The 27,112-nt window shown below is 47.5% G+C and overlaps 1 protein-coding gene and 1 long non-coding RNA gene across 2 annotated transcripts in view; both read left to right on the top strand.

Moving 5' to 3' along the window:
• LOC119379138 (zwei Ig domain protein zig-4) overlaps positions 1 to 27,112 on the top strand; it is a 134,384-nt gene that overhangs the window by 54,467 nt on the left and 52,805 nt on the right. The gene's annotated exons all lie outside the window — the stretch shown is intronic.
• LOC125756880 (uncharacterized) overlaps positions 9,467 to 27,112 on the top strand; it is a 70,451-nt gene continuing 52,805 nt past the window's right edge. The window contains exon 1 of the long non-coding RNA XR_007414837.1: positions 9,467 to 9,788. This is a non-coding gene — a long non-coding RNA (uncharacterized LOC125756880). The remainder of the gene's footprint in view (positions 9,789 to 27,112) is intronic.

The following is a 27,112-nucleotide window of genomic DNA, read 5'->3' as shown; positions in this document are numbered from 1 at the left end:
ATCACAGCAATAAAAAACAAAACAAAAGATAAAAGAGTCCACAGAACATAGCAGCGTTCATGCTCCGGAAGTACGAAATAATTCATGGGAGACAACCAAGACGCAAGGCGCCTCATTCCAACCTCGATGCCGTAAACCCCAAGGTCAATCTAAATAGGTCGCGAAAGTCGGAACGAAAAGTGGTCGGAAACCTATTGCGACAAACATCAACACCCGCGTGACGATTAAAGCGCTACTAGGTGAGGGGGGGAAAAATAATGAAAACAAAAAATTAATTAAACGTTTATTTTCATTAGTTTTAATTTTATTTGTCATGAATTAAATTAGTAGATTACTTTAATCAAACTTTAGTCTTGGGTATGTGGTTGAGTGGCCAATTTTTTTCGTTTACTTTCAGAAACAGCGGGCACATGCAGGCAGTCTGATAACATGGGCCAACGGTTTTGCGCATTTTCAGATGCAAATGGCGTCGCTCGTTTTTGCGCAGTAGGTTTGTGCCTGTCGTCCATAGGTGATTTCCTCGCATAAGCGTTGTTTTCTAGTCGTGGTACTTGGCAGAAGGTAATACAGCCCATCGCAGCCATCGGGAACAGTTTCAGTGACTGTGTTTTGCCAGCGCACGGCCGGCGTGCTGTCGCCCTTCGGGACGATGAGTCCGCCACGCTACGCGAAGAAACGCTGCGCTGTCTACGGATGCAAGAGCAACACATGTGCAAGGTTTGTGTGCACGTTGAATTGTTATGCTACTTCTGATTTCTGTGTTATATATTTTGGGGTGATACCCTGTTCAACTGCAATATTTCGCCAATAAAATACACCTTATTTATCAAATCTGTCTTTTCCGTCTTCCCGTTATCTTGCAGGCTTCCATTATGGAGCCGTCATAGTGATAAGAAAAAGAACGTGCAGCAATAAAAAAAGTAAGAAGCGGCGCCCTGTCAAAAAATTTCATAATTTCGCGCCCATCGCGTTAAAACGTGACGTCATTTCCGCTTCCGGTTGTGACGTCATCTTTTTCTTTTTTTTTAATTCTGTTTGCCCCCTCCTCACATAGATGGCGACTGTTGCAACAACTAGCCACCGGCTTGACACGTGAGCTTCTACGGAAGTTACGCTACCAGTTTACATATACCTTGTAAACCCTTCAAAAAATCGCCTTTCTACACCACAACAACAAGAGAGAAGAGATACGTCGTATGCGTCAGTGTTGAAGCAGTCGGCTTGGCGGAGCTCCCAGAGTCAGCGGAGTCATCCTTCTGTTTCGGCAGCTGAAGGTCGGACTAAGCAGCAACATCAGCGAGTAAGCAGACAACCTCAGCGATCTCCTCAGAATACCTCCCAGCGAACACCACAGGAAGAAACATCGGCGACCAAAACGACCGCAAAATCAGAAACGTCGTCGGGATTCCAGGACAGCACTGCGTCTCTGAATGTGACACACGTGACAGTACCCATGCTGTTCGCTGCTGTTCGAGCAATCATCGCTGCTCTACTACAGGCGAACGAGATTCCAGAGGTAAAAGCGCTTCTATCTATGGAGCCATTAATGGGTCATCTGACTACGTCGGTGCTGTCCGATGTTGATCATCAATAGCTGTTACGAAAATGGCGCAATATTTCAGTGGTACTCCAATAGCCTTCGGCCTAAATGTGCTGACTTTCGCTTCCCTGTGTTTTGTATACAGGAGGCTGGTTTATGTGATAACTTTAGGCTTTCAAATTACGTAATATACAAGTCGACTCGCCCAGCTGGAAACAGCCGGAACAATGCTGTGTGTTCGAAAAGATCTGCCTTCTCACCTCAAGCAACTCAGATTTCCTGAATATGTTGTCTGCAAAATATCTCTCACCGACATATCTGGTTATAAGCATATACCGGCAAGCGGCAAGGCGTATTGAAACTGATGAGTTGATCCATATATTCAGCCTTGCCAACTCGAATAATTTTAATATATGGAGATTTCAACGCGCGCAATGTAATATGGAGAAGCAATCATAGTGACGCTCGCGGAAATTCTATTCAGTGCGCTGCAGAAACATGCAATCTAGCTGTATTAAATGATAGATCAGTGATATTTGTGCGCGGGTATCCATATGCTAGTTGCATAGAGACAACACTATGCTCTAATGATCTTGTTAATGACGCTGTGTGAACAACAGACGTAGAAACTTGAGGAAGTGATCATTATACCAATCCTTATTTCACATCCACGATTAAAATGCGCAAGGAAACGACGATATGCAAGTTCTTTAACGTGCAATGACATCGCACAGTTTACGGGCCTCGAGCATTTCGTCTCCATCGAAGTGCGACCACCGTGACTGCGAGAAAATGCAACTTTGCGCACGAAAAATTCATTCATTCATTCGTGCACAATGATTATATTTGTCAAAAATGCTAAGCCAGCTCGTACGCGGCCTTGTGCGTGCCAAGAGTGTTGCCCTTACGAGGTATCTATTGGTGCTATTCACGTTCTTTTGTGAAATACGCGACGAAATTTCTTTGAGTTGCAACCAGATGTCACATTGCTAAGTACTGTTTAATATTTTTTAAACGCTAAAGCAAGTACGATTTGTAAGTTATTGAGTATGCCAGAATACTCGAAATTTTTGAGCCCATCGCACAGGTCTGACCTTTCATTATTGCAGTGAAAAGAAAAGCAGCGGATATTATCAAAAAAGAAATATGTACTAAAAAAAGTGAAGAATGTCAGACTAAATATCTCGCAGAAGTGCGCTCGAGGTCGCCCCCACTGGGCCGAGGCCAAAGACCGCGACAAGCGAACTGCATTCTTTGCGATCGCAACGGCTGCGTGGAAAGCCCGCTTACGCAATAAGCACTTGGCTGCTTGGCTGTAGTCCAAGCCGCTTCCTCAAAGCAAGCAAATCCATTTTCCCAGCCTTGTCAGCCACGACTTGAATGGGCCGCTTTGGGCAGAGTGCTTTCAGTAGTCAAGCGGAACGTGTGTTTGAAGCACAATTGTCGCTTTAGCCCCGCAAGAGGAGTCGAGAAGAATGGCACGGTGGGTATTAAAGAAGATGCGTCTTAATGAAACCACGCAGTGGTGTTTCTGTGCGTTCCGGCGTTGTATAAACGCTCTATTTTCAGAAGTACGAGAAAAAACTTCTGAGTTTATAAGTTATCTTGCGACTAAACGCAACATATAACTGAATCCTCCTAAGCGGAAGGTTGAAAAGTTAAATGTTAGAGCGTTGTTCATCAACAGGGTACTTACCTGCTGGGAAGACGTCTAGTCTTTACACTTCTTGGTTCGTGGCGATACAAGGCGCACCCAACGAAAAAAAAAAGGAAAAGTTACGTAGATTCACTGCACGTGGTTGGAATATGCCTGAAGCGAAAAATTTTCGAAGTGGTGTAAACGTTCCACGCAACTATCACTGTTTTAATAATAATTGTTGGGGTTTAACGTCCCAAAACCACGATTTGATTATGAGAGACGCCGTGGAGGGCTCCGGAAATTTTGACTGTTTGGTGTTCTTTAACGTGCACCTAAATCTAAGTATACGGGCCTCAAGCATTTTCGCTTCCATCGAAAATGCGTACGCCGCGGCCGGGATTCGATAGCGCGACCTGCGGGTCAGCAGTCGAGCACCATAACCACTAGACCGCCGTGGCGGGTCCACTGTTTTAATGTAACGCAACTTGTAATACAACACAATGTTTATGAGCCGCAAAGGTCAGTTTTATGTCACGCAGTGTTTATGCTTGCGCACAACACCGTTCACAAGTATACAGTATGCCGTAATGATGGCTGGTTTAGGGATTTTAACGTCCCAAAGCGACTCAAGCTATGAAAGACGCCGTAGTGGAGGGCTGTGGTTTAATTCCGGCCACATGGGGTTCTTTAACGCGCACTGATATCGCGCAGTACACGGGCCTCTAGCATTTCGCCTACATCGAAATGCGACCGTCGCGGCCGGGATGGAACCCGTGTCTTTCGGGTCAGCAGCCGAACACCGCCACCGCGGCGGCTAATATGGCGTAATGCAGGCAGCGATGCACGGTGGGAGACATACACGCAGGAAAGTCACGAGGACCGAACCGATGCTTGATGTTTTACAAAAGAAGAATGACGAGAAGTGTACACAGAAAAAGTGAGACGCCATACGCAAGTACTTACATATCTTACATATAGACTTACATACCTCAGATGCACTTGCTGAGTGACCGAATACTGCGGTAGCTCAGATATAAGGGAATCAAAAGAGCTGTTGAAAATGAGGCGCTGTTTCATATATGCCCATTAGAGACACCTGTGAGCCACTTGAAACCTTTAGGTAGTGTTCAAAGGTTCCAATCTCATATTGGCGTCAGGTACCTTCCGTTGATATATAAAGCAGATTTCGGCTGCTCATAATGTGACGTCACCACTCGGGTCCTCACTCGCCTTAGCTCATTGGTCGCCTCGTTGCCGGGCACAAGATCCCATGTTCCACTCTAGGATTCAGCTGCGGCGGCTGCACTTCCGTCGAGGAGGAATGCCATTAGAAAAAAATTGTTCCGAAATGTCGATGCCCGTCAAGGAAACGACAGTTTGTATACAAGCAATCCGAATTCTCTCTAGTTGATGTAATGCACAACTTTGGGACGCAAATGAATCAATCGATGTTTCATGTTACAATATGAATTTGCAGGAGAAAGGAAAATTTGTGCAAGCACTAAATTTTTCGTACTGCAATAAGAGTGCATAACTTGAGGAAATATTTCATGTGTACTTGAAACAAGGGCACACGTTGTTGCAATACCTGCTTGCAATCGATCGTGGCTGCATAACCAGCCTTTCATTTTATGAAATGTACCGTGTCTGCACTCAAGAGCGGACGTCGAACCTGTGTCCTCGGTCATTCGGCAGTCAGAAACTGCCTCCGGGTCTCTGGACATTCTTTCTTTCTTTCTCTATCTCTTGTCTCCTTTTCTTTCTTTTACAAAGACCGGTATAGAATTCCCGTAGATAACCTGACTCTTGAACTCGGCTCTTGAGCGGTTGAGACGCACTCTTTTAAAGATAGCATGCGGCCCTTATATCGCCAACGAAAGCTGATGCGGCGAAGTACACGGTCTCGTTTAACTCGGCTGTGAAACGTGCTGACGCGGAAGACTCCGCGACGAGCTGCCATTCAGAAATCGCCATCGTTCGCTTTGTCAGCTAAGACTGCCAGAACTCGAGTTGCGTTGAACTCAGTTACCTCTATGTGGCGTCAAAAGGAAACGCTTATCCGGAACTCATACTCTTGCTCTGAATAAACCAATTTTTTTATTCACGACTTGACGAACGTTCTTCGACATACTTTTTACATAATACTTAAACAGTGGACAACCTCAAAAATTGCCTTTTCCGCACACATCTTCACGCACCATTTTTAAGTGCACACATTATCTGGCCGTGGCTTTTCTTTTTCGTCAGCACAGCGTTTGCCATCGAGTTCGGAATTTAAAAAGAAGAGCTTGTTAATGCTGAGTTCTCACATTCCCGACACGTTTTCTCACCGTACATATATATGGGCTTTGGCGCCACTGAGTTGCACATTGCTACGAGAGACAAAACGCACAGGCATGCTGCATTCGGATAAGGAAGACATAGTTTCCAAGCGATGCGAGGGTAGACAGATGCGGACGTGGTACAGCTAACATCCGCAGAAGCCTTTCTCTTCTGACGATGTGTGATAACGAAAGCGCGCGTTGAAGTTGAAACATGTTCTCTGTCAACGTGTTGATTTTGTCTTGCTAACGCCGCTGCCGCTGTATCTTATGCCAGCCATGCGGTAAAGGCGCATTTAGCCCCCCTCCATTTTTTCATCTCTCTCCCTCTCTTTAAACTTGCCCTGAGACAGGGCGAGCGCACTTGTTTGAAGTGTATTGACGTTCCCGTTAACATTTGATCCGCTAATTTTCAGGCGCTTGGCGGACTCAGCGTCACGCTGCATTCCTGTATTCCACCACCATCACGCGTTTTGCATCGCAGCAGAATGTACTTGATCTATCGTAAATGCCCATTGACGTCACAAAGACGACGCTTAGTTTTCCTTGAAAGGGGATAAAGAGTCCGGTGGTATACGAGAGGGATCGCATAAATAACAATATAAGATCAGCTGAGTATGGCTACCAAGGTATCGAGGATGAGCTTGCCGCGCGGCCCATGGGACAACTGATGGAGTGCAATAGCTCCGATCGACTGAAACAGGGAACGTCTGGTGACAAGCTGAGCGCATACCAATACTAGCCGCTGGTGATAAGACACGCGCCGCTCGAATGAAAGCACACAGAAAAATGTCACAGCCACTAGCTGAGCGATTATGATGGATGTGTCTGTTTATCTACATTACGATAAAAGTTAATTAATTAACCACATATACATTGGAGTGCATGGAACGGTGCGCTATCTACGCGAGGTATCTTATGATTTGCACAAATAGATACCTTGCAGTGCAAAACGTCATTTTTCTTCTCTGACCATTTTGTTTCGCTCGTAAAGAAGTAATCACAGGTGGGTGAATCGTCTTACGATTGACTTTAGTATATTAAGACGAAAGCCTTAAGTGCGTCACCAGGCGAAAAAGAGGCGTGCGGAACGAAAACTCACGGGACCTCGCGCACAATGAGAAATAAAAATCACGGTTCGAGCCGTAGTGAACCCAGACACTCTGCGTGGCAGTCAAGCATGCTACCAAAGCCATGCCAGCGTTCGAAACTTATTCGGAAAAAGACCTTATACAGGTGTCATGTCGGTCGAGGAGACGCGTTAACAGATGCAATATTGCGTGGGAGAAGCTTAGAACAGTACCAGGTGTCACACCACGTCAACTGCTTAACGAGGAGGGTGGTTTAAAGCTGTCCATCCGTTACAAAGGGCTCACCCATAAGTCATCATCATCATCAGCAGCAGCCACAGTATCAACAGAGTTTCCAGCTCCGTAAAGTACTTCGCAAAATGATGATGAATTATGGCGTACCAGATACCTTTCACCTCCATGTCGTTTTAGGCGAATATATAAGGGACCCTGTGAGTTTTGCCATGGTACGATTTTATATACGCGTCAGGATCTGTAGCAATCATTCAGCACAAATAAGCATCGCGAGTAAAAACTTCGCATTTACTGGCAGTGTACCCACGCAAAGGAATGACCTTGCGAAATCACAGCCTAAATCAATCTTCCATCTCAAATGGAATACAGCGACATCAGTCGGGCTTTCTAGTTACTTTCGTGCTTCGATGCACAAAACGTAGTTTTTGCAAAAGGAAAAAAAAAAGGAAACAAGAAAAAAAAAACACAGCCGACATAATCCTTCAATGCAACATCCTTCCTCTGTACTGATCTCAGCGCACTAATACTTGGGCCACATCAAAATACGCCCTCTAATGGCCGTCTCGTGGAATGAAAACAGTTTTAACCGGACATTGGCAAACCAAGGATCCAATAAGCCTCAATATCTTCATGGAAAAAGGCTCGGAGCTCACTTATAGATCGATCAATTGATTGATACGCAGATCGAAACAATTAGTACCCTCTTGCCTTTTACCACGAAAAAATAAAACCCCACCGCGTGTTCTTTTTATATGCATGTCTCTTCCTTTTCCGGCGCGCCCTAGAACATTTAGGGATGCACACCCGGTGCACGGTGGCACTTTCTGTGGCTAAACCACCAGTCGCAAATGGCAGAGCTACGGTTTCCTTGGCCAAGCTCCTTTCTATATTTTGTGTCTTTTCGTTGCTATGAGACTGTAGTTATGAGCAATACTAGCAAAATCTGTACTACAGTGCGCGATGCATTGCATCTTTTTTTTCCGGTTTGCGAGCAACCACACTTGACTTGGCTGAAGCCGCAGCTGTCCGTGCGCACTATACGTCGCGTATGAGTTCACTCTTCTCGACTTTCAGCTGGGCCACAGTTGCGGTTCCATAGCGGCCGTTCTTCGACTTCGATGACGGCGTCTCCTTCCACCTCTTTCCCTGTTTGCCCTCTCCGCCTACCGCGCTTGCGCCGAGTGCCTTGGTCGCTAAGCTGCACTGCTTCACCACGGGAGGTCACCTGCCTCCGATGGCGCAGGGGATATCCCGCCTTGAGACCCGTTCTGCAATGCCGCTTCGCGCGCGACCGCACGTGCTGCCTGTTGTACGTGCCGAGCTGCATGTTCGGCGGAGTGCAACTGGGCCGCTGACGACACTCATGCGCGAGGTTGCGATTGAATTACGACGCCGCGCCTCGCAGCTCCGTGCCAGGAAACGCGAAAGGGGCGGCACTCTCATGGCGACCCCGAATCGGTGCAGGAATTAAAGGAAATAAATGCAGCGGGCCAACTGCAGGCGACTTTTCCGTCAGCTTGACTGCTACTGGGCCACCGAAGTAGAGGAAACAGCCTCTTTGCTAGGTTTTCTTTTTGCTTCCTGGCTAATTCAAACCTGGAAGAATTATTTCACACTTCCTCGCTAATCAAACTACATTCTACATAAATCTCATTACGTATAGCCAGTGAGCTTGCCGTTAAAACGCTCAAAGAGATGATGGCGAAAAACCATCCTTTTCGCCTCACTTACGCGCAAAGCATCTCCGTACCGCCCGCTCGTAGAAAACGAAATTCTAGGGCACTGAGCTACCCGGACTTCAACGCGAGCCGCTATGACGGCGTTGCTTAGAGAAACTGGACTGAACGGCACATTGCGACTGTTCACCGACAATGTTAATGTGAAGCTCTCGGACAGTGCTATTGTCCTGACTTCGGCATGTCGTCATAGACTCTCCTTCTCTTTCATTCTTTCGCACGCCCTTTCCCCTTCCCAAGTACAGGGTTGCCAACCGGAGATTTCCTCTGGTCAACCTCTTTCTCTTTCCTTTATCTTTCTACCTCTCTCTCTCTCTGTTTCGCTCTGTAATGTGTAATGTCCCGCTCTGTAATCTGTAATGTGACCCTATTCGAGGGCTGCAGGGGTCTTTAGAAAAGTTTGGTTCCTCAACAATGCCTTCTGTTCAACGTGCGAAGAACGTGACGCAGCGCTGATGATGGAGATAGCTTACGGGACCAACCGGGTACCTTGCAATCTTTCAAAAAGTGTATGTGTGGAGGAAGGCTGTGGTGAAATTGGGGTACATTCTTGCGTCAGCAGAGCGCAGTTTGCGTGTGTTCGCAATGCGCATATTTCACTTCACGAAATCAGATGCGCTCATGAAACGGCGACAACCGCAGCATCTTCGGCTTCTGTTCTCGTGATTTTTACAGCTCAGCTGTTATGGTCGAGGTTTGCCGTGAGTCGTAGATAAAAATTATCATCATCTTGAACCGGCACGCGCTCTCTTTGTCCTTTTCTTGATCGCCCTCTTCTGCTTCGCTCCTGGAACATGTGGGCCGCTTTGTCCGGCGTGGGATGCAATAACTCTGATGGACGAGAGAACGAGTGCAGCGCGAGAGAGAAAGAACGGGAAATAACGACAGCGAAAGAGAAATTCTTGGCGAGGCGAGGTTCGAACTCGCGTCCCCATGATCTTAGGCGAACGTCGTAACCACTCGGCTATCCAGGCACGCTAGCAGAGCATAGCATATCCTTGAATAGTATAGTATAGCAAGGAGGTGGGAAAGGGAAGTGAGGGTGAGGAGGATGGAAAGGAGGAGGGCAGAACAAGTACAGAGAGAGAAAGAAAGAAATATATAGAAGGAATAATAATTGTTGGGGTTTAACGTCCCAAAGCCACGATATGATTATGAGGGACGCCGTAGTGGAGGGCTCCGGAAATTTCGACCACCTGGGGTTCTTTAACGTGCACCTAGATATAAGTACATGGGCCTCAAGCATTTTCGCCTCCATCGAAAATGCGGCCGCCGCAGAAATAGATATAAAGAAAGGGAGGAAATAGAGAAAAAAAAATAGAAGGCGAGAGAGCGACTACATAGAGAGAGAAAGAAAGAAAGATAGAAAGAGAAAGAGAAAAAAGAGAGATTAAAAGGGAAGAGTTCGAAATGGAAGAAAGAGAGAGCAAGATCGAAGGACCGAGAAAGAAATAGACATAGAAATAAACAGACAGAAAGACACGGACACAAGAAAAAAGAAAAAGGAGAGAACAAGCATAGCCTTGTATAGTATAGTATAGCAAGGCGTGGGAAAGAGAGCTGAGAGAGTAAAAGCCTAGCCGAGCCAGGATCAGCTAGGTACCCACCAGCTCTGCTGTGACCCAGCATTGCGCGACTTAGTGCAAGCTGCGCTATTTGTTTTTATATCAACTTGAATATTTAACGAAAAGAAGTCCTTAAACAGAGTTCGTAATCCCGCTGACGTGCATCCTCGCTCCTTTGATCGGGCCTCCGTGCCATCCAAGCAGAGGGCGTCGGATCTGCCAGATTCAGCGGTTGTTTCGCAAGTCTGATAGCTTCGGCTGCATAGCCCTGCTTCCGTAGCCGATAAGCAGAGAAGCGGTTCTTGCCTCTATGCGCTAAGTGGACTTGGTAGTTTCGGCCGTTGGAATGCAAATACGCTTGGGTGCTTGTGTGACGTGCACTAGGTGCACGTAATCGAAATTAATTAGGAGGCGGCCTCGTAGTCAGCCGTAGGCTTGTTTAAAAAAAAAACAGGATTATTACTACCATTTTCTTCCGTTCGGCAGTGCTTGGGCATTCGCGCTGTTTGTGTGCCTCAGCAGAACCCGTTAGGTAACGTCTACCGACATCCGCGCTGCCAGTACGAACAACGTCACTCGGATAGGAATCCTCCGCCGTGTGAGCACCCATTAGGACGAGACACTTCATAGTGCGAAGCTCTCTTGGCTGCGGTACGGAAATAAGTATGCGAGGTAAACGTCATTTTTCGAATGACCGTCGTGAGGAGGCTGTTTCATGTAATTGCAAAGCGTGACGAAATAAGAGATACACAGTCGGTTTCACAGACTGCGCTCTCAATGACGTCAGAGACTGTCGCATGGCTGCAGTGCCGCACTCCGTAGCTTTAGACCGGGTGAGCGTATACAACGTTCGCCTAGGTTTGTGAACATGGTCGTGTCTCCAAGCGCGACCCACCGTATACGTGTGGCGGCGAACTGGAATCTGCAGTGCGTACTGTATATTACGCGATGCGTGCAGTGGCTGCCTCCTATATTCTTAATTTGTTTCAATGCCCAGCGCCGCTGACACCGCGCCTGTTATTGGAGAATCTAGACGACCCCGGGTCAACAGGTTTGGTGCGACACAAAGTACAAAATGGCATGTGTCTGGCGCGATGCAAAGCACGTGCACGTAATTGACGCATCGTTTTTATTTTATTTATTGATTGCATACCTGCTGCCTTAGGCGTATCCAAGCAGGGTAGGCAGTTATAGAAAACGGCAACAGTTTTGCAGACAGGTTTCACAATGCGAAGGTTAAGTATATTCTGCAAAGCCATTCCACTCTGTTACAATGTCATAAAAACGCTATGTAATGCCGGTTCTTGCGAATTCTGGTGACCAAGAATACCGCTTAATTTGTCTTAAGTGTCGCATTCGTAGAGGTGGCGAGTACTAGTTGGGGTCGACTGCAAGTCCGCAAATCAGGAGTCGAGACAGGAATTGAATCCTCCGAGATTTTAAGCGTCGGTAGGGTCGCTCGGTGGGCGATGCCATTCGTTTGGTGGGAGAGGTAGACTATACCAAATAAATATGACGGAATTTATCTGTATTGGATAGATACTGTCGTCATAGGACCGGCGCCAATCGGCGCATGTGTATTGCGTCAACTTAGACCGCCGTGAACTGAGAAGAAGCGTGGCGCGGGAAATTCAGCCTGGTAGCCGGCAGTAGTGCTCACCTTAGCCGCAAACAATGGACAAACCCGATCCCTCGGAGAACAAGCTGTCCTCCGTGCTTGCTCGCTTGCGTTCGCAGCGTTTTTGGCCGTTAGGCGTCAGGGTGACTTTCCTGCGGTCGTCGACACGTCACCACTTCCAGCTCTGAGCACGGTGCATCAGAGGCGTCGCGACGGTGGGATGTCGGCGCGTCGTCTCACTTTCTGGTATACAGTGCAACGAGAGTGACTCGGTTCAGTGGCGCCAATACCTTTGCGCGATGGGAGACGGCTTGCGCAGCGAAGTTGACTTCCCACAGCCGTATTTTTGCTTTCTCACGAGAATCGTCCAAAAATCTCGCGGAATTGTGAGAAGTATTCCGACACTGCGGGGAAGTTCTCACAAAGGAGACGTAGTCAGACAGGCGGCAGAGAGCACTGAGCCACATGAACTGAAAAAACAGAACAAAAAAAAACGTACGTTCTCGCTATGATCTGACATTTCTTATGTGTTCTGGATTCTTTTATATCCGGTTGAATGCGCGGGCTATAGTATGTCTAATGAATTCTTGCACGTCATAAATGACTATGCAACTGTCTTTATGCGTAAGTATCTCCGGACTGTTGGATTTATTAATAAAAATAATAATAACAGCAATCCTTATTTGCGCATAAGTTGCGTGGGGTCTGTGTAAGGCGAAACACATGGGCGTGTTCCCGTGAGCGCCGGATTGTTGATGCTCCACATCGCTGTTGGAACATGGTCGCGTCAATTTAAAGTAGTCAGTAACATTGAAAGACTTAAAAGGCGTAACTTCACGTCATATATATTATAGGGAACTCTAATATGGCCGCTTACGTGGGAACAAAATATTGGCAGCTGTCTCGCATAAAACAGTCCCCACATGCATCGTTCTATATCTTGCTCAAGACTGCAATAACTGCTTCTGTCCCTGATATATTCGAAACAAATATTCTAGAACTTTCAAATAGCTAATTCTTTAATTAAATGACAGGTACTATTCGATACACATTAGAAATCTCGAATACTCCCACTGCTGCTGACCCTTCCTTTCTCTTTTGATCCTTTCCCCAAAGAATCCGGCTGTCAGTGGTTTGCCGAGCTTTCGGCGCCCTCACACTAATCGACACAACCTTATATAAAAACCGCAAAGCCGTGAGAAATCGAGTGCGGAACATTGAACAAATGCGTCATTTCCGGAGATGAGCCCTTTAGCATGCTTCCCGATGGCACAGTGCCGCTGAGCACCGCTGGCGAGAAGGGAAGAAAAAGCACATAAAACGAGCCCTTTCTCTCCAGCAAGCGCCAAGCACCTGCGTTAAAGGGGGTCCGGAAATGACTTCGTAGCGGCTCTTTCGAGCCGTTGTGTAACCGCGAACGAAAATGCTGCAGTGGACAGGCGCATAGCAGCTGCAGGCACTCCAGTGTCTTGGCTGGCTGTTGCTAACGTTCTGGCCAAGATATTCCACGAAGCCAATTGCCGCTCCTAGCAACTCTCCTGCGCCCTCGCCGGATGGCTCAACTGCTCAACCCTGCGCCTTCGGCATCGGGGACGACAGCTCACGGCTACGGAATGCCGCCGCGCAGTCTGCGGCTCGAGACGGACCGGCGCGCGACATTAATCTTCGTGGCCCCTTGGCAGGGATCACTGCTGGAGGCCTCTCTGCGGGAACGCTATTCGGAGGTCCTTGCGGGAACGTGCGGGCATCTTTTGCAGATCTCGATGGCCGTGTCATCGTGGCCGTCATGTCATACGCGTATAAATGGACATCCACAAAGCTCCTTATCGGAGCTCAGTGCAACCCATTCACTTGGCAAACGTGAGTGTCCGGCATATGGCTTCATCTGCTGAAATGTTGGCCTTTCTGATGAAATATTCTCTGGAAGAAAAGACAACGCGCTATATCGAGCCCTGTATGTGTTTCCGAAGGGAGTGGAGTTGCGCCTATCTTTTCGTTGCGCTCAGGTCGCGGGATCGATTCCCGGCCGCGGCGGCCGCATTTTCGATGGAGGCGAAGATGCTTGAGGCCGCGTGCTTAGATTTAGGCGCACGTTAAAGACCCCCAGGTGGTCAAAATTTCCGGAGCCCTCCACAACGGCGTCTCACATAATCATATCGTGGTTTTGGGACGTTAAACTATCGTTAAACTATCGATATGATCACAATCATATCGTGGTTTTGGGGCAGGCAAATGTGATCGAGTGTCATTTTGTGTTCTGTATGCCAGGGGGGGGGGGGGGCACGGGCTTGGTGTGCCACCCTCTGGCTACGCCACTGGGCGAATGCGGACTATAAACGAGTGTTCTCGATTCGGTCTTCATACTCTGCCTGGCGAAGTATGCGTCAGATGCTGAAGGATGACATCGACAAGAATGCCGTTCGCAGTGAGCACTGTGCGTACAGCCAGGCTTGTGAAAAAGCGCCGCCTTTGAGGTCGGCAGAAGGCTTTCATCATGCCTCCAATGCCTGGTCGATGCACTAGCAGTCGTCGATGTATGCAGTGCTGCCGTGCATTGCCTGCAGTCGTTAATGCACAGCCAGAGCGAAGGAGCGTTACAGCACGGCTGTGGTTCACGAGTCACGCGACGCGATCAGAATCTGCCGATCAGCGTGAGGAGCGGCGGGCGGCGAATTAGAGGCCGCACGGCGCGGCTACGTGGGGTCCCCTGCACAAGCGCTGGCCAACGGAAGCTGCTTTGGTTCAGAAGGAGGAAATGCGTGCCTGCCAGACTATGGCTGCCTCAGGCGCGGCATAGCGACGAGACAAATGCATCTGCGTGGTACTCGTTTACAGAGAGAGTCACGTGAGTGTGAGAACTTGAAGAAGCGGATAAAAAGAAAAAGCGAGTACAAAATCTGGAAGCGAGGAAAACTCGTCGAGGCTGTACAACGCAAGCTTCAGGCGCCACGATGGCGCCACGTACATTGCGCACACGTGTGACGGATACCACTGGTGCCGCGCACACTGCGTTGCTGGCACGCCATATGCATGCTGTCCAATATTTCTCCTTCGCGGCGCTTTTGTCCCTATGGCTATTAATTAACCGGTGGCGATCGCGGAGCGATCACCTACCGCTCGCTAAATTAGTGATTCCATATATGCTCGACCGAACACCACGGGAGCTATAACTTGCGCAGTTGTCTCCTGGCCCCCTCGGTATGGAATGTCATCGCTTCGCTTATTGCCTCATCATTAGCTTCGGCTCGGCCCCGAAGACGACGGATTAATAAAGGCAGTTTTGCCCGGAGGGTAGCGCCACTTCGGCGTAGGAAAGCAGAAGAAATGCAGCTGGAGCGAACAAGGCAGGGGAGGCGAAATATGGCGCAAGTCACGTGTTCGGCGGGTCGCCATCTCGGTCAACAGAATTCTCGATCAAAGGCTTCGGCAAGCTACCGCGCAATGTTCCACGAGATTCCGCTTTAGGAGATGTCCTCTGTCTTGCCGTTCGATGTGGCACTTACAGCTAATCACGGAGCTGGAAGAGCGAGCGTGAAGGATTTCATCGGCTCCAACGCTTCAACGGCCACGCGAGGACCAAGAAGCAGTTTGGCCTCGATATACACAGGCCGGCGGACGTTGTGGAAATGAAAATTCCATACGGGCGTCCTGCACTGAAGCCGGTGCTCTGTTATAGACTGCCGGTATTCGCGGCGCATTGGTGTTGCGAAACTGTGAGCACAGATTGGCTCCGCTCGCACCAGCAAACAACGAATTTTCTGCTCCTATATTTGGAGCCGGATACAGAGCGTGTCATGCTCACACTGAAGCCCATTTCCGACGCGAGAAAAAAAAAAAAAAAAAATCGAACCTATGCGGTAGACGTCCGCTTCGTGGGATGGAGACATCCCTGCGCATAAGTTCCGTGCAGTATGCGCGTAACTATCAGTGCTTCACTTTATAGGCCCATCTTCAATGCATATGTAAGCTTATCTAGACCGACTACCAAGTAACCAAGAGGCGGATAGTCCAGTGGACCTCAGGGATAACAAAAAACTGACAGGGTTCCTTATGCACCCACCTAAGACGACTGGAAAGCGAAAGCCATCTTCTTTTTCGGCTCAGTCGATGTATTTAAAGTCCCTGTAACGGGAAAAGTACCGCGTTCGTTTTCTCTTCCCCGCCGCGCCCTTTCGGCGGCTTCGCCACACAAATAGTCCAGCTCACGTGCCTCGCTAGTGTCTCCCGGCCGCCGAAGCACGGCGCTTTGGAGGGCGATTGTTTTTATAGCCGCAGAAAAGCCTGCAGGAACATTACAACATCCCGTATCGTGTTGACACTTCATCGCAAGCCTGTCGAGGCATCGAAGAATGCCTGGGTGCTGCGCTTTTGGGTGCAGCAACTGCCCGGAAACAGGCATAGCCCTCTTTGCTATTCCCAGAGGGAAAAAGGATGCCAAGCGACGGGCCGTGTGGCTGCATGCAGAATACGGCGGGAAAATTTTGTTCCCACAACTGATATCAGCCTTTGTGAGGTAAGCGTTTCAATGAGAATTCGCGAATGTTGTTTCGGGGAATGTTCGCGTCTCCCCTGCACTAGTGCAGCTTGTTTCGCGTGGTTGCCGCAGAAAGTTCATGCACAATAACATTGCCGGGCAGCTCTTAATTATGTTTAGAATAAACCGACGCTTTTGGGCTCGCATACAACGATCGGCGCGCCATAAAAACTGACTGCTACAGATTGGTATTGCGTGATGTGACTGTATGACGAACATAAATACCAGGTGGTAACATGAAAATAATGGCACGCATGTCATGTAAGGCATGATTTACGTTCCATGCTCATTATGCTCTCGCGGCCGGTTCGCTGGCTTGATATGCACAAAATCGGTATTGCATGACGTGACTGCATCAAGAACATAAATACCTGGTGATAACATGAAAATAATGGCACGCATGTCATGTAAGGCATGATTTACATGCCATGCTCATGGTGCACTCGTGGTCGGTTCGCTGGCTTGATATGCACCAAAATTGGTATTGCGTGACGGGACTGTATGACAAACATAAATAACAGGAGGTAACATCAGTAAGACAGATAACTGGGCAAGTTGGTATGGATCCATAATTTAAACTTTTTTAGCGCGCACAAAAGACAAGGACAAGCAAGAGACACGCGAGCGCTAACTCTCAACTGTTTATTTTTTCAAAGGAACGATACATATAAATACCCAGAAACCAGCATAGAGCATGTGCGGTGCAAGTCATGTGACACACTGTCAGAAGGGCTAAACAGAATTTAAAAAAACAAACTCTTTATCTGTTAGAGCCACCGAAGGGTGACTGATGCATTTCTCTGCACACCTATTGATATAAAATGCTTCCGTAACTTCCCGTGTTAGTTTGTCTTTATCTGCAAACAAGATATCTGTATCATGAAAAACGGGTTCACAATGGCATGATTTACAATGATCAGACAAGTGTGAAAATGTTTCTTTCCCTAGTGAGTTAGCATGCTCTTTAAGCCGTGTGTTGACACAGCGGCCAGTCTGTCCTATGTACATACTTCCACAGGTTAAGGGTATCCGATATACCACCCCTTTTCGGCATTTTGTTAACTTCGATTCCTCCTTTAGGCCACAGCTGCATTTATTTCCCCCCACTCTGAACTTATTTGCAACGGCCTGGCACAAATGTTGCGCCTTAATGGGGGCGCTGAAAACAACTTCAATTCCATATCTTCCGCCAACTTTTTTTAACCCGTTAGAAAATTCATGAACGCATGGCAAAACCGCACAGTGCCTTTTATCTTCACTGAAGCGTTTCCTTGAAGGTGATGCCTGCACACCCTTCACTATCCTTATAACTTTATCAACAGCTCTGTTGATAGCCTGCTCCGGGAAGCCTACTGAGGATAGCCGTGCAACTTGTTTTGAAAAGCTCTCTTTCATTGCATGATAGCAAGACTTCACCATGGCCCCTCGAAGGCAAGACACTGCTATTCCATTTTTTACAATCTTCGAATGCCCCGACTTGTACTGGAGCAGGGGCTTTTCCGATCTAGGGCTATACATCCAGCACATGTGGCTAGGCAAAATTCTTAGTGAAAGGTCTAAAAACTGCAGTCGTTTGTCTTTTGGTTCTCATCTGTATAGGTTCAAAGGTAGCCCCCTTACTTAGTGATATTTTTCTGGCACGAGTGGACCGAAAAATTCATCATGCCGTTCAAGGCATGGCGAAAAGAATTTTCCGCTTTGTTGATGATTTTTTGATTATATTTGATGGGGCTGACTATGGGTACAATGCTGTGAATATACTGAAAGTATTTCGTGAATATGCTGTGAATATACTGAAAGTATTTCGTGAATGTGGCCTGGGACTCAAGTTCACCCATGAGTTAGCAAAAAGACAAACAACTGCAGTTTTTAGACCTTTCACTAAGAATTTTGCCTAGCCACATGTGCTGGATGTATAGCCCTAGATCGGAAAAGCCCCTGCTCCAGTACAAGTCGGGGCATTCGAAGATTGTAAAAAATGGAATAGCAGTGTCTTGCCTTCGAGGGGCCATGGTGAAGTCTTGCTATCATGCAATGAAAGAGAGTTTTTCAAAACAAGTTGCACGGCTATCCTCAGTAGGCTTCCCGGAGCAGGCTATCAACAGAGCTGTTGATAAAGTTATAAGGATAGTGAAGGGTGTGCAGGCATCACCTTCAAGGAAACGCTTCAGTGAAGATAAAAGGCACTGTGCGGTTTTGCCATACGTTCATAAATTTTCTCACGGGTTAAAAAAAGTTGGCGGAAGATATGGAATTGAAGTTGTTTTCAGCGCCCCCATTAAGGCGCAACATTTGTGCCAGGCCGTTGCAAATAAGTTCAGAGTGGGGGGAAATAAATGCAGCTGTGGCCAAAAGGAGGAATCGAAGTTAACAAAATGCCGAAAAGGGGTGGTATATCGGATACCTTTAACCTGTGGAAGTATGTACATAGGACAGACTGGCCGCTGTATCAACACACGGCTTAAAGAGCATGCTAACTCACTAGGGAAAGAAACATTTTCACACTTGTCTGATCATTGTAAATCATGCCATTGTGAACCCGTTTTTCATGATACAGATATCTTGTTTGCAGATAAAGACAAACTAACACGGGAAGTTACGGAAGCATTTTATATCAATAGGTGTGCAGAGAAATGCATCAGTCACCCTTCGGTGGCTCTAACAGATAAAGAGTTTGTTTTTTTAAATTCTGTTTAGCCCTTCTGACAGTGTGTCACATGACTTGCACCGCACATGCTCTATGCTGGTTTCTGGGTATTTATATGTATCGTTCCTTTGAAAAAATAAACAGTTGAGAGTTAGCGCTCGCGTGTCTCTTGCTTGTCCTTGTCTTTTGTGCGCGCTAAAAAAGTTTAAATTAAGGAGGTAACATGAAAATAATGGTAGGCCTGTCAAGTAAGCCATGATTTACATGTTACCACCTGTAATATCTACGCTTCGACCGTTTTCGATTACCTTTATTTAGGACAACTTATGGAAAGCAAACCTTATCTTATCAAATGCCTCATCTAATACACAACAACAGCTATATCCGTGAACTTCTGGAACAAGGTAATGCTAAAAACAGTCTGAAGAAAAAAGTTAAGGTGTACTTCCTTTCTTGTACCGTGCCCTAACTATATTATCCATTACAAATACTTCTTTTAGTGTTTTGTTCATTTGTAATATTGTGTATTTGTGTATAGCACTTTGTCTTCTGACTTAATATTCTCATGGTGTCAGCTTTTTTTTCTCTTTTTTTCTTTTTTTGGCGTGCTAGGGGCAAATTGGTGTTGGCTTTCGCGTGATATTTTAAATTGTATGTCTTCAGGTATGCTTTCTAGTTTTTGAATTTGGCTGTTATGTTCCTCCGACAAAAATGGGAAATATGTATTTTTTGTTGCACTGCTTCTGAGCAAATGTATGGGTGGAGGGACCCTAGTCAGGCAGAGGTAATCTGCCTTTAGTCCCTTCAACCCAGGCAAACTTTCCTTTTGTCAAAATAAACTGAATGAATGAAATGAATATATATTCGTCATACAGTCATGTTATGTCATACCAAATTTGGTGTACATCCCATTATCGAAACGACCAGGGGAGCAAAAAGTTGTAGATAGATAGATAGATAGATAGATAGATAGATAGATAGATAGATAGATAGATAGATAGATAGATAGATAGATAGATAGATAGATAGATACGTTGAAAATCGTAGAAGTTCTAATAAATGCCGACAGCCGAGCGCATAAATGCCGCGCAGTTCGCTTTTATTTATCGCGTTAGTACACGTGCGTGCGCGTGTAGGCAAGTGAAAACTGCCGCTATTTCTTTCCTAACCAGTTAGAGAATAACGGTATGCTTCATTCGGACTGCAAAAGCGCACGCAATGCGTAAAACATGCGTTACACCTCCGCAGCTTCGGCCGCGCTGGACCAAATATGGCGGCGGGCATGACGGTCGCAGTACTTTTCCCGTTCCAGTGATTTTAGATGTATTGATCCTGCCCCGCCACCCTCCGAAAGCTTTCTGCACCTAACGTGGTTTTTCCACTGCCTCCAGGATCGGATGCACCTCATCTGGTTTTGCACTGCCTCCGTGATCGGTCCACCTTTGACCAAGCTACGATGGCATATGATGACGTCATCAGGCGACGTGACGTCACAAATTCTGGCGATCTGTGACGGCATGATGGCGTCATATGGTGACGTCATTAATGATAATGATTTTTTGCATCACTCGTGTTGACGCCGTCGACGCGGGACGCCGGTCAATTTTCGCGTTTGATGAGGCATCTAAGGCTTTCGCCTTAATAAATAAGAATTTGGCATAAAACGCAATTGCGCGCAAAGGTTCCCGCAGAACACTCTTTGCTCTCCACTGTGGCAAAATTTTCCAGCTTGCAAATTGAATACAGCCAGTTCATTAGGCGTCTTTATGTCGCGCAGTGGAGCTTAGGCAATGAGCGGCATATCAAAAATAATTTTTTTCGGGGGAGGGGGGGCTTCAACCATACTTTATGTATGTTCGTTCGTGCGTTTGTATGTGTGCGTGTATATATACGCAAGCAAAACTGAAAATTTTCGGGGGGGGGGGTTGAACCCCCCCCCAACCCCCCCCCCCCTTGGCTACGCCCCTAGCGCTGCACCGTACTGTATAGCATGTCAAATTGCACCACAAGTCTTATCATATAGATACACTGATTCTTTAATCAACACAAAGTGAGATTCTTTTAATTTTTGCATGGTGGGGAAAAAAATTATTCTCGACTCTTTCTGTTACTTCTGACTCCAAAGAGAAACGTCAGCCTTGCCTCCACTCAATACAATAAAAGGAAAACAAGATGGAACTGTTTACTTTTCATTTCACCTCAACTGTCTTATTATCCTGATTATATAATTGTTTAACGCAGCGGAAGTGTGCTTCAGTATTTGTGGTTATTTTTGTGCCTCATTTATCGGCCCAAGAAACAGCATTATCACTCGACACTCGACAGTAATGTGAAATCACTCTTTACGTCAAAGCCGTTTTATTCTGAACCCACCACGTTGCCTACTGTTTTTTTCTCCCGAGAACATCGCTTCGTGCTTGTTTCCTTGAACACTATTGTTCAGGATGTCGGTGGATGGCTTCCGTTGTCGTCGATAAGAAATTGTCGCGAGGGTTCGTTGTCAGTCGATAACGCGTGACAAAAAGATCCACGTCAATAAATATTCACACAGCTAAATGTTCTAAGTTAAAACCGCATGAATGGATGTGAGAATGCTTTGTTGCTATTGGCTACGTCTTGTTAACGACTTGAGGCGTTCGTCCGGTTTCACTTTCAGAGAGTTTTCTCCACTACGTGCCTGTCACGTGGTCTCCTTCAACTCTGGATTGATTCATTATCCAACTGCTTAACGCGACCTCACTGCACGAGAGTGGGACTAGCGTTAGCTGTACGGGAAGGATTCTGCATGCGAATCGAAAGCCAACGGGCTATAGGTCTAACCAAGGAGGAGGAGGAGGAGAAGAAGAACGGAAAGACAGGGAGGTTAGCCAGTTCTCAGACCGGCTGGCTACCCTGAGCTGGGGAAAGGGGAAGGGGGAGTGAAAGATGAAGAAATGAGATGTTACAAAAAGGAAGAAAAAAGAACAATAATGCGATAAACGACACTGCTTAAAGTCTGTCTATGAGACTAGTTGTGCGCAAAAAGCGCAACAACGCTTTCAAAGCTTTCCGTGCTGAGGACGGTTTCGGCCAGTGTCCTAAGATATTTTCCTGCGACAGTGGATGATTGTCGAGTCTATCAAACACTTTGGACAGTTCTCTTGGTGCACTGAAGCGAGGACACTCAAAGAGAAGATGGGCGATTGTCTCCTCGCAGCTACAGTTATCACATGTCGGGCTGCTGGCCATTCCAATTCGATATGAGTAGACCTTCGTGTAGGCCACCCCGAGCCACAGGCGGCACAGGAGCGTCTCCTCAGCTCTAGTGATTCCCGACGGAAGACGGAGCTGTAGATTCGGGTCCAAGTTGTGAAGACGGGCGTTGGTAAATTCCGTCGAGTTCCACGTATGAGTCATGAGAAGGATTAAGCGAAGAAGTCCCGATGAAGGCGATAATGGTGGTTCAGTATGCCGGGAGCAGACAGAAGAGTGACGCTGATGGCATTTAGCGCAAGATGAATCCCAAGGTGGAGACGAAAGATGTAACGGCTGGTGCGCTCCGTAACGGAAAGAACAGCAAAAGTGAGACGTCCCCCGTTGTGGCCGAAGAGAGAGTTGAACAACAGCTCTGAAACAAACATCCCGTTATTTCGACAAAGCACTTTCCAGGATGCCACTTTCAGCTATCCTCATGTGGCTGAGCCCACCGGGGCGTTGCCTATCGCAACGTTTGAAGCATGACTTATATTTGACATCGTATACGATCTAGACGCCGAGGTCACTCATATGGACGACCTTGATCGCCGTTTGCCGTCATAGACACTGTGCCTCAAGATTTCTAGGCAGACGCTACTTGCACATCCTGTATTATACATGCAACAGGGTGTCGCAAAATTCAGTCGCTTTGTGGAGCCATTCATTACGCTGCAACCGGTGTAGGCTCGGTTTGGTCGAGAACGTTTCAGTGACGCAAAAGCCCGACCATGTGCCATGCAATCAAGAGTGGAATATCACCAGAGAAAAACAAAGCAAAATGTAGCTGCACTTTCTTCATTGCAGCCAACCTATCTGGCTGCGCAATTTTAGGCACGTGTGCATAGATCAACGAGACGCGCTTGCGGCGCCGCTAAACGCACCTTGATCAAGCGTGCCGTGAACATCAATTAAGTACCTTGAGCGTACTCACTGACTACCTACAGAGCATAACATTTACGAGCGCATGCACTTTTCGCAGTAGTTTGACGGTCTGTCGTATCTCTGAAGTATGTGGTTGCTACACAGCCGCTGCTATTCACGAAGGAATACAGGTGGATGGGCTAACCTTTAGGGCGCATACTGCAACACAGGCTCAAGAGGTCGCCATTGCCTCTCACAGTAATTCCACATGCATCATTACAGATTCGCGGGGAGCGTGCCTAACTACGTAGCACAGTAGATCTCGCCCTTAGCCTACAAAATACTGCGCAACTGCATAAGGGACGCGGACCCTCACCCGAAACGTATTGTTTGGACAGCGGGTCATCAGGGATTGCGGGGAAATGAGGCTGCAGATGCGGCTGCCCGAGCGTTCGCTTCCGGGCTTTCTCCGTCAGTTCCAATGTAGACAGACGGGGAGGGTTAACCTCTGCTCCGACATAGGGAAATTCTGGAATACTATAGGGAAAGTCATCGCCGCTATCCTCCTCCCGCAAGGGGGTTGAAGAAAGCAGACGAGCGCATTCTATTGACTTCAGACCAACACGAAGTTATGTCCTGCTATAATAAAAAATTTCGACCATACGGTCACAGGACAGTGCCAGCACTGTGGGGACGTGGCGGACACCTACCACATGGTGTGGGTGTGTCAAAACAACACATCCCTTAATCCTCACCCAAAACCTGCACGAGAGGACTGGGAGGTGGCACTGCTCGGCTGCTCAGACCTTCAGACCCAACAGGCCTTGGTATACAGAGCCAGGGCGGCGGCTTCAACCAGTGGGGTCCCGGAATAGAGACTCCACCTAGTGTGTAGGAACCTCTAAAGAGGTCCCACACCTCTCTTTTGTTAATTAATGCTTTTCATCACCACCACAGCCGTGAATCGAAAGCGCGTCCTCGTACTCAGCAGCAGAACACACTGAGCTGCCGCTACGAGTTTAGTCTTTTTTTTTACTGTATTAAAATTTAAAATAGCCCAGGCAGCAGCATCTCGCTACACCTGGCTGCCACGGTGTAACTTTCATCCGACATCGAGACGCTATCAGTCCGCTCTTTGCACGATCGCATCGGAGTGAGAGATAAGCAGTAAGAGCGTTCAGAAGACTGGATGCCACACCTCCAGCAGCTATAAGATACGGTTCGGCCGTGCTCCGCCGGAAGAGGCGATGGCGAGGCGACAGTGAGCGATAAGAACGCAGCGGGGGTCTGGGGATGTAGGAAAACGTCAGCGCAGACGCGTACACGACGTCAGAAGCGTGCTGTAATTCAAGGTCTGATGATGTCAGGCGAGAAAATACCTGAGATTCTTTCACTCGGATCGATATATCTTTATGTGTCTTTTAAATTTTTTTCTTGCACAATCAAAAAGACGAATGCTTAGGAATATTATGCAAGATTGTCTCGAATTTCGTCACCCCTAAAAAGGCACAAACTTAATCGACGCGCATAACGCGCTTAATAATCGCATTACTACCACTGTCGAACGAGTGGGAGTAAAAGGCGAAGGACAAACCTTCGGCGGTTCTCACGTTTTCTTAACGCAAACCAGCCAAAGTACGCACCGGTACAAGCTTGTTCCTGATATTCTGTTGCGACACACTAAGAAAGAGCCTTTTGAATTATTCAAATTAAAGTCCATTTCTTCTAGCAGCTTTTAGAAGCTGTTGGCAGTTGTCGGCGACTCCATTAAATCAGCTCTCGGGACCTTCAGCGATTCCGCCAGCTGCTTATCGCTAAGCGTTCCAGTCAAGACTTCGTTTGGCAGATATCGACAAGGCAAATAGTACTTGCCGCAAGAATTAAATGCGAGTTAAAATAACTAGTGTACACTGGAAAGGCAATTAATCTGCAAATTAAATTTACGTGACCTTCTCCTGGAATGATGCATAATTCAATGTCCGCACCGCGCTACGCCCGCACGGGCTCCCATTGATGGAAACGCCCAGTGTTACAGGAACGCTTATATACGCCCCCCAGCTGCTATTATTCTAACGAACGGCGGCCTCGAGTAACAAGAGAGTAAGGTTTCCGCACATCGTGTATTACTGATATCGTCAGCGATTATCAAGTGCAATTGCCAGGCGCGAATTGTCGCCTCTGTGGGGAAGTCGACGCCATAGATTCCTGGCCGATATCGGAACACTGCTTCCGCTATGCCGCAGGCCGCGCTCACTCGGCGTTACCTCGCCTCTCGCTTCGTGCAGCCCTCTCAAGCGTTGAAACGCTTCTGTGGCTGAGTGACAGTCAAGCTGCCAGAGTACAGCGAACACACAGAGGTGACGTGATAACCTAGGGGCACCGTGTCACGAGTAGTGCACGTGCTTTGCCGCCTTCGGCGGCCGTGTTCCGCAAAAAGATAGCCTTGAGTGAAAAGAAAGGGAAAAGAACAAAGAGGGCAGTTTCTACGCGCGATTTCGATAAGATAAAAGGCCCCTCGAGATCGAGTACAATGCAGCCTTCATTGACAGTTTTGTTACTGCACGCAATTAAGGGGCTCAGTTTGCTCCCTCTCGCCGCTCTTGACACGACAACGCTCTTGAAGCACAGGAACGCACGTAGACCACATTTTGGCTGAAAGGCGGGGGTGAAAAAATGAAAGAGGATGCACGCATGCGTCACTTCTGTGCACATCTGCAGACAAACACGTTCACCATACACATCCGGAACCCCTCGACGCGAGTTGCTTTGTGGCATAGATTTTGCATACGGTCTTTGATTACGTGATCACAGTCGCAGCGCGGAATTCTGTGTGCAATGATGTGCGAAAGTGGACTTTTCGGGCAGCGAATATTTGCTCACTCATGCGCCAGATTCTTCGAAGTTACGGCGTTCGAGCTCTACGAATAATTATTCGGTAAGTAAATGCTAAATGACGGCGCTTCGAAGTCCCGCTGCCTAAAGTTTCAACATTAAGCGAAAAATCAAATCTTCGTTCTCTCCTACGCCGGGCACAATCTGGGAATGACCGCAGTTATGAAACAGTGCAGTCGCTTGCCGTACCGCGGACATCTGTGCGCAGTCGCTGTAGTGATCACAAAGACAGAAAGCGCGACTTCGTCACACACCGTTTAGACTTTTTTTTTAATTGATTAGTGGACCGAGGAGTTCGATGCCTCGGTCCAATGCATGCAAGCGCCCAACTCTTGAGACGATCGAAGCGACAAAACAAGTATAAAAAGATATTTAATGCGGTGATTTATTGATTAATTGATTAATTGAGTTAAATGCGATAAAGAATGACAACGCATCGAAGGTCTGCGGATTACGTGAGAACACATTTAATGCACATCCATAAGATTACGACCGTCGGGCGCGGAACCTTAAATAAGTAAGTAAAATGCAACACCACACCTACGCGCTACTGCATGTATAGATGTAATATGAACGTAGATTGCATTATGCATTTTAGTATGTTAGAGCAACTATTTTCATTTAAAAGAGTCAGCATTGAGTGCCACGTTAAGGTACAAAAAAAAAAAAGGAAACCCACGCGTAACAGGTGGTATGTGCTGCACCTATAGAGTTACGCGAAATGACGCTGCTTTGCGAGCTTTCCTCTGACACAAGGCGCACCCCTTCCGCTCGGTTGCCGTGAGCTTTACGAGTTTTGCCTTGCGAAGCGCTGCAGCAAATCCGCGCTGCCGTGGATGAACCACTGTGACTTCCCGGTCAGCAGCGACACTGGCGCACACTGGGTAAAATGAATGGCCCGTCGAGGCGAGAACGGTTCAGCGCGCTACGCCTGAGCAACTATTGCAGTCCAAGTCGAGCGAGGAAGAATTTTGGCGCGCAGCAGTTTTTTCCTCTTTCTCCTTGTGAGTGGGCGCGATGCCGACAATGTCGGGTCAGTGGCCGCCTCGGATCGAGACTATGGGCCTTCCTGCCGCGGACCAGGAAACAATAGCCCACGCACCTGCCCATAGCGGCAGAACCCCGTAGGCGGTGCAGCTTGCGAGGATTCGCTGCGCCCTGCGAGCGGGAACGAAACTTCGCGCAAGATGCGGGTGTCGT

The sequence above is a fragment of the Rhipicephalus sanguineus genome, chromosome 1 (assembly GCF_013339695.2).
Source record: "Rhipicephalus sanguineus isolate Rsan-2018 chromosome 1, BIME_Rsan_1.4, whole genome shotgun sequence".
NCBI lineage: Eukaryota > Metazoa > Arthropoda > Arachnida > Ixodida > Ixodidae > Rhipicephalus > Rhipicephalus sanguineus.
Note: the sequence above shows the minus strand (reverse complement) of the source record. Positions and strands in the feature narration are given on the sequence as shown.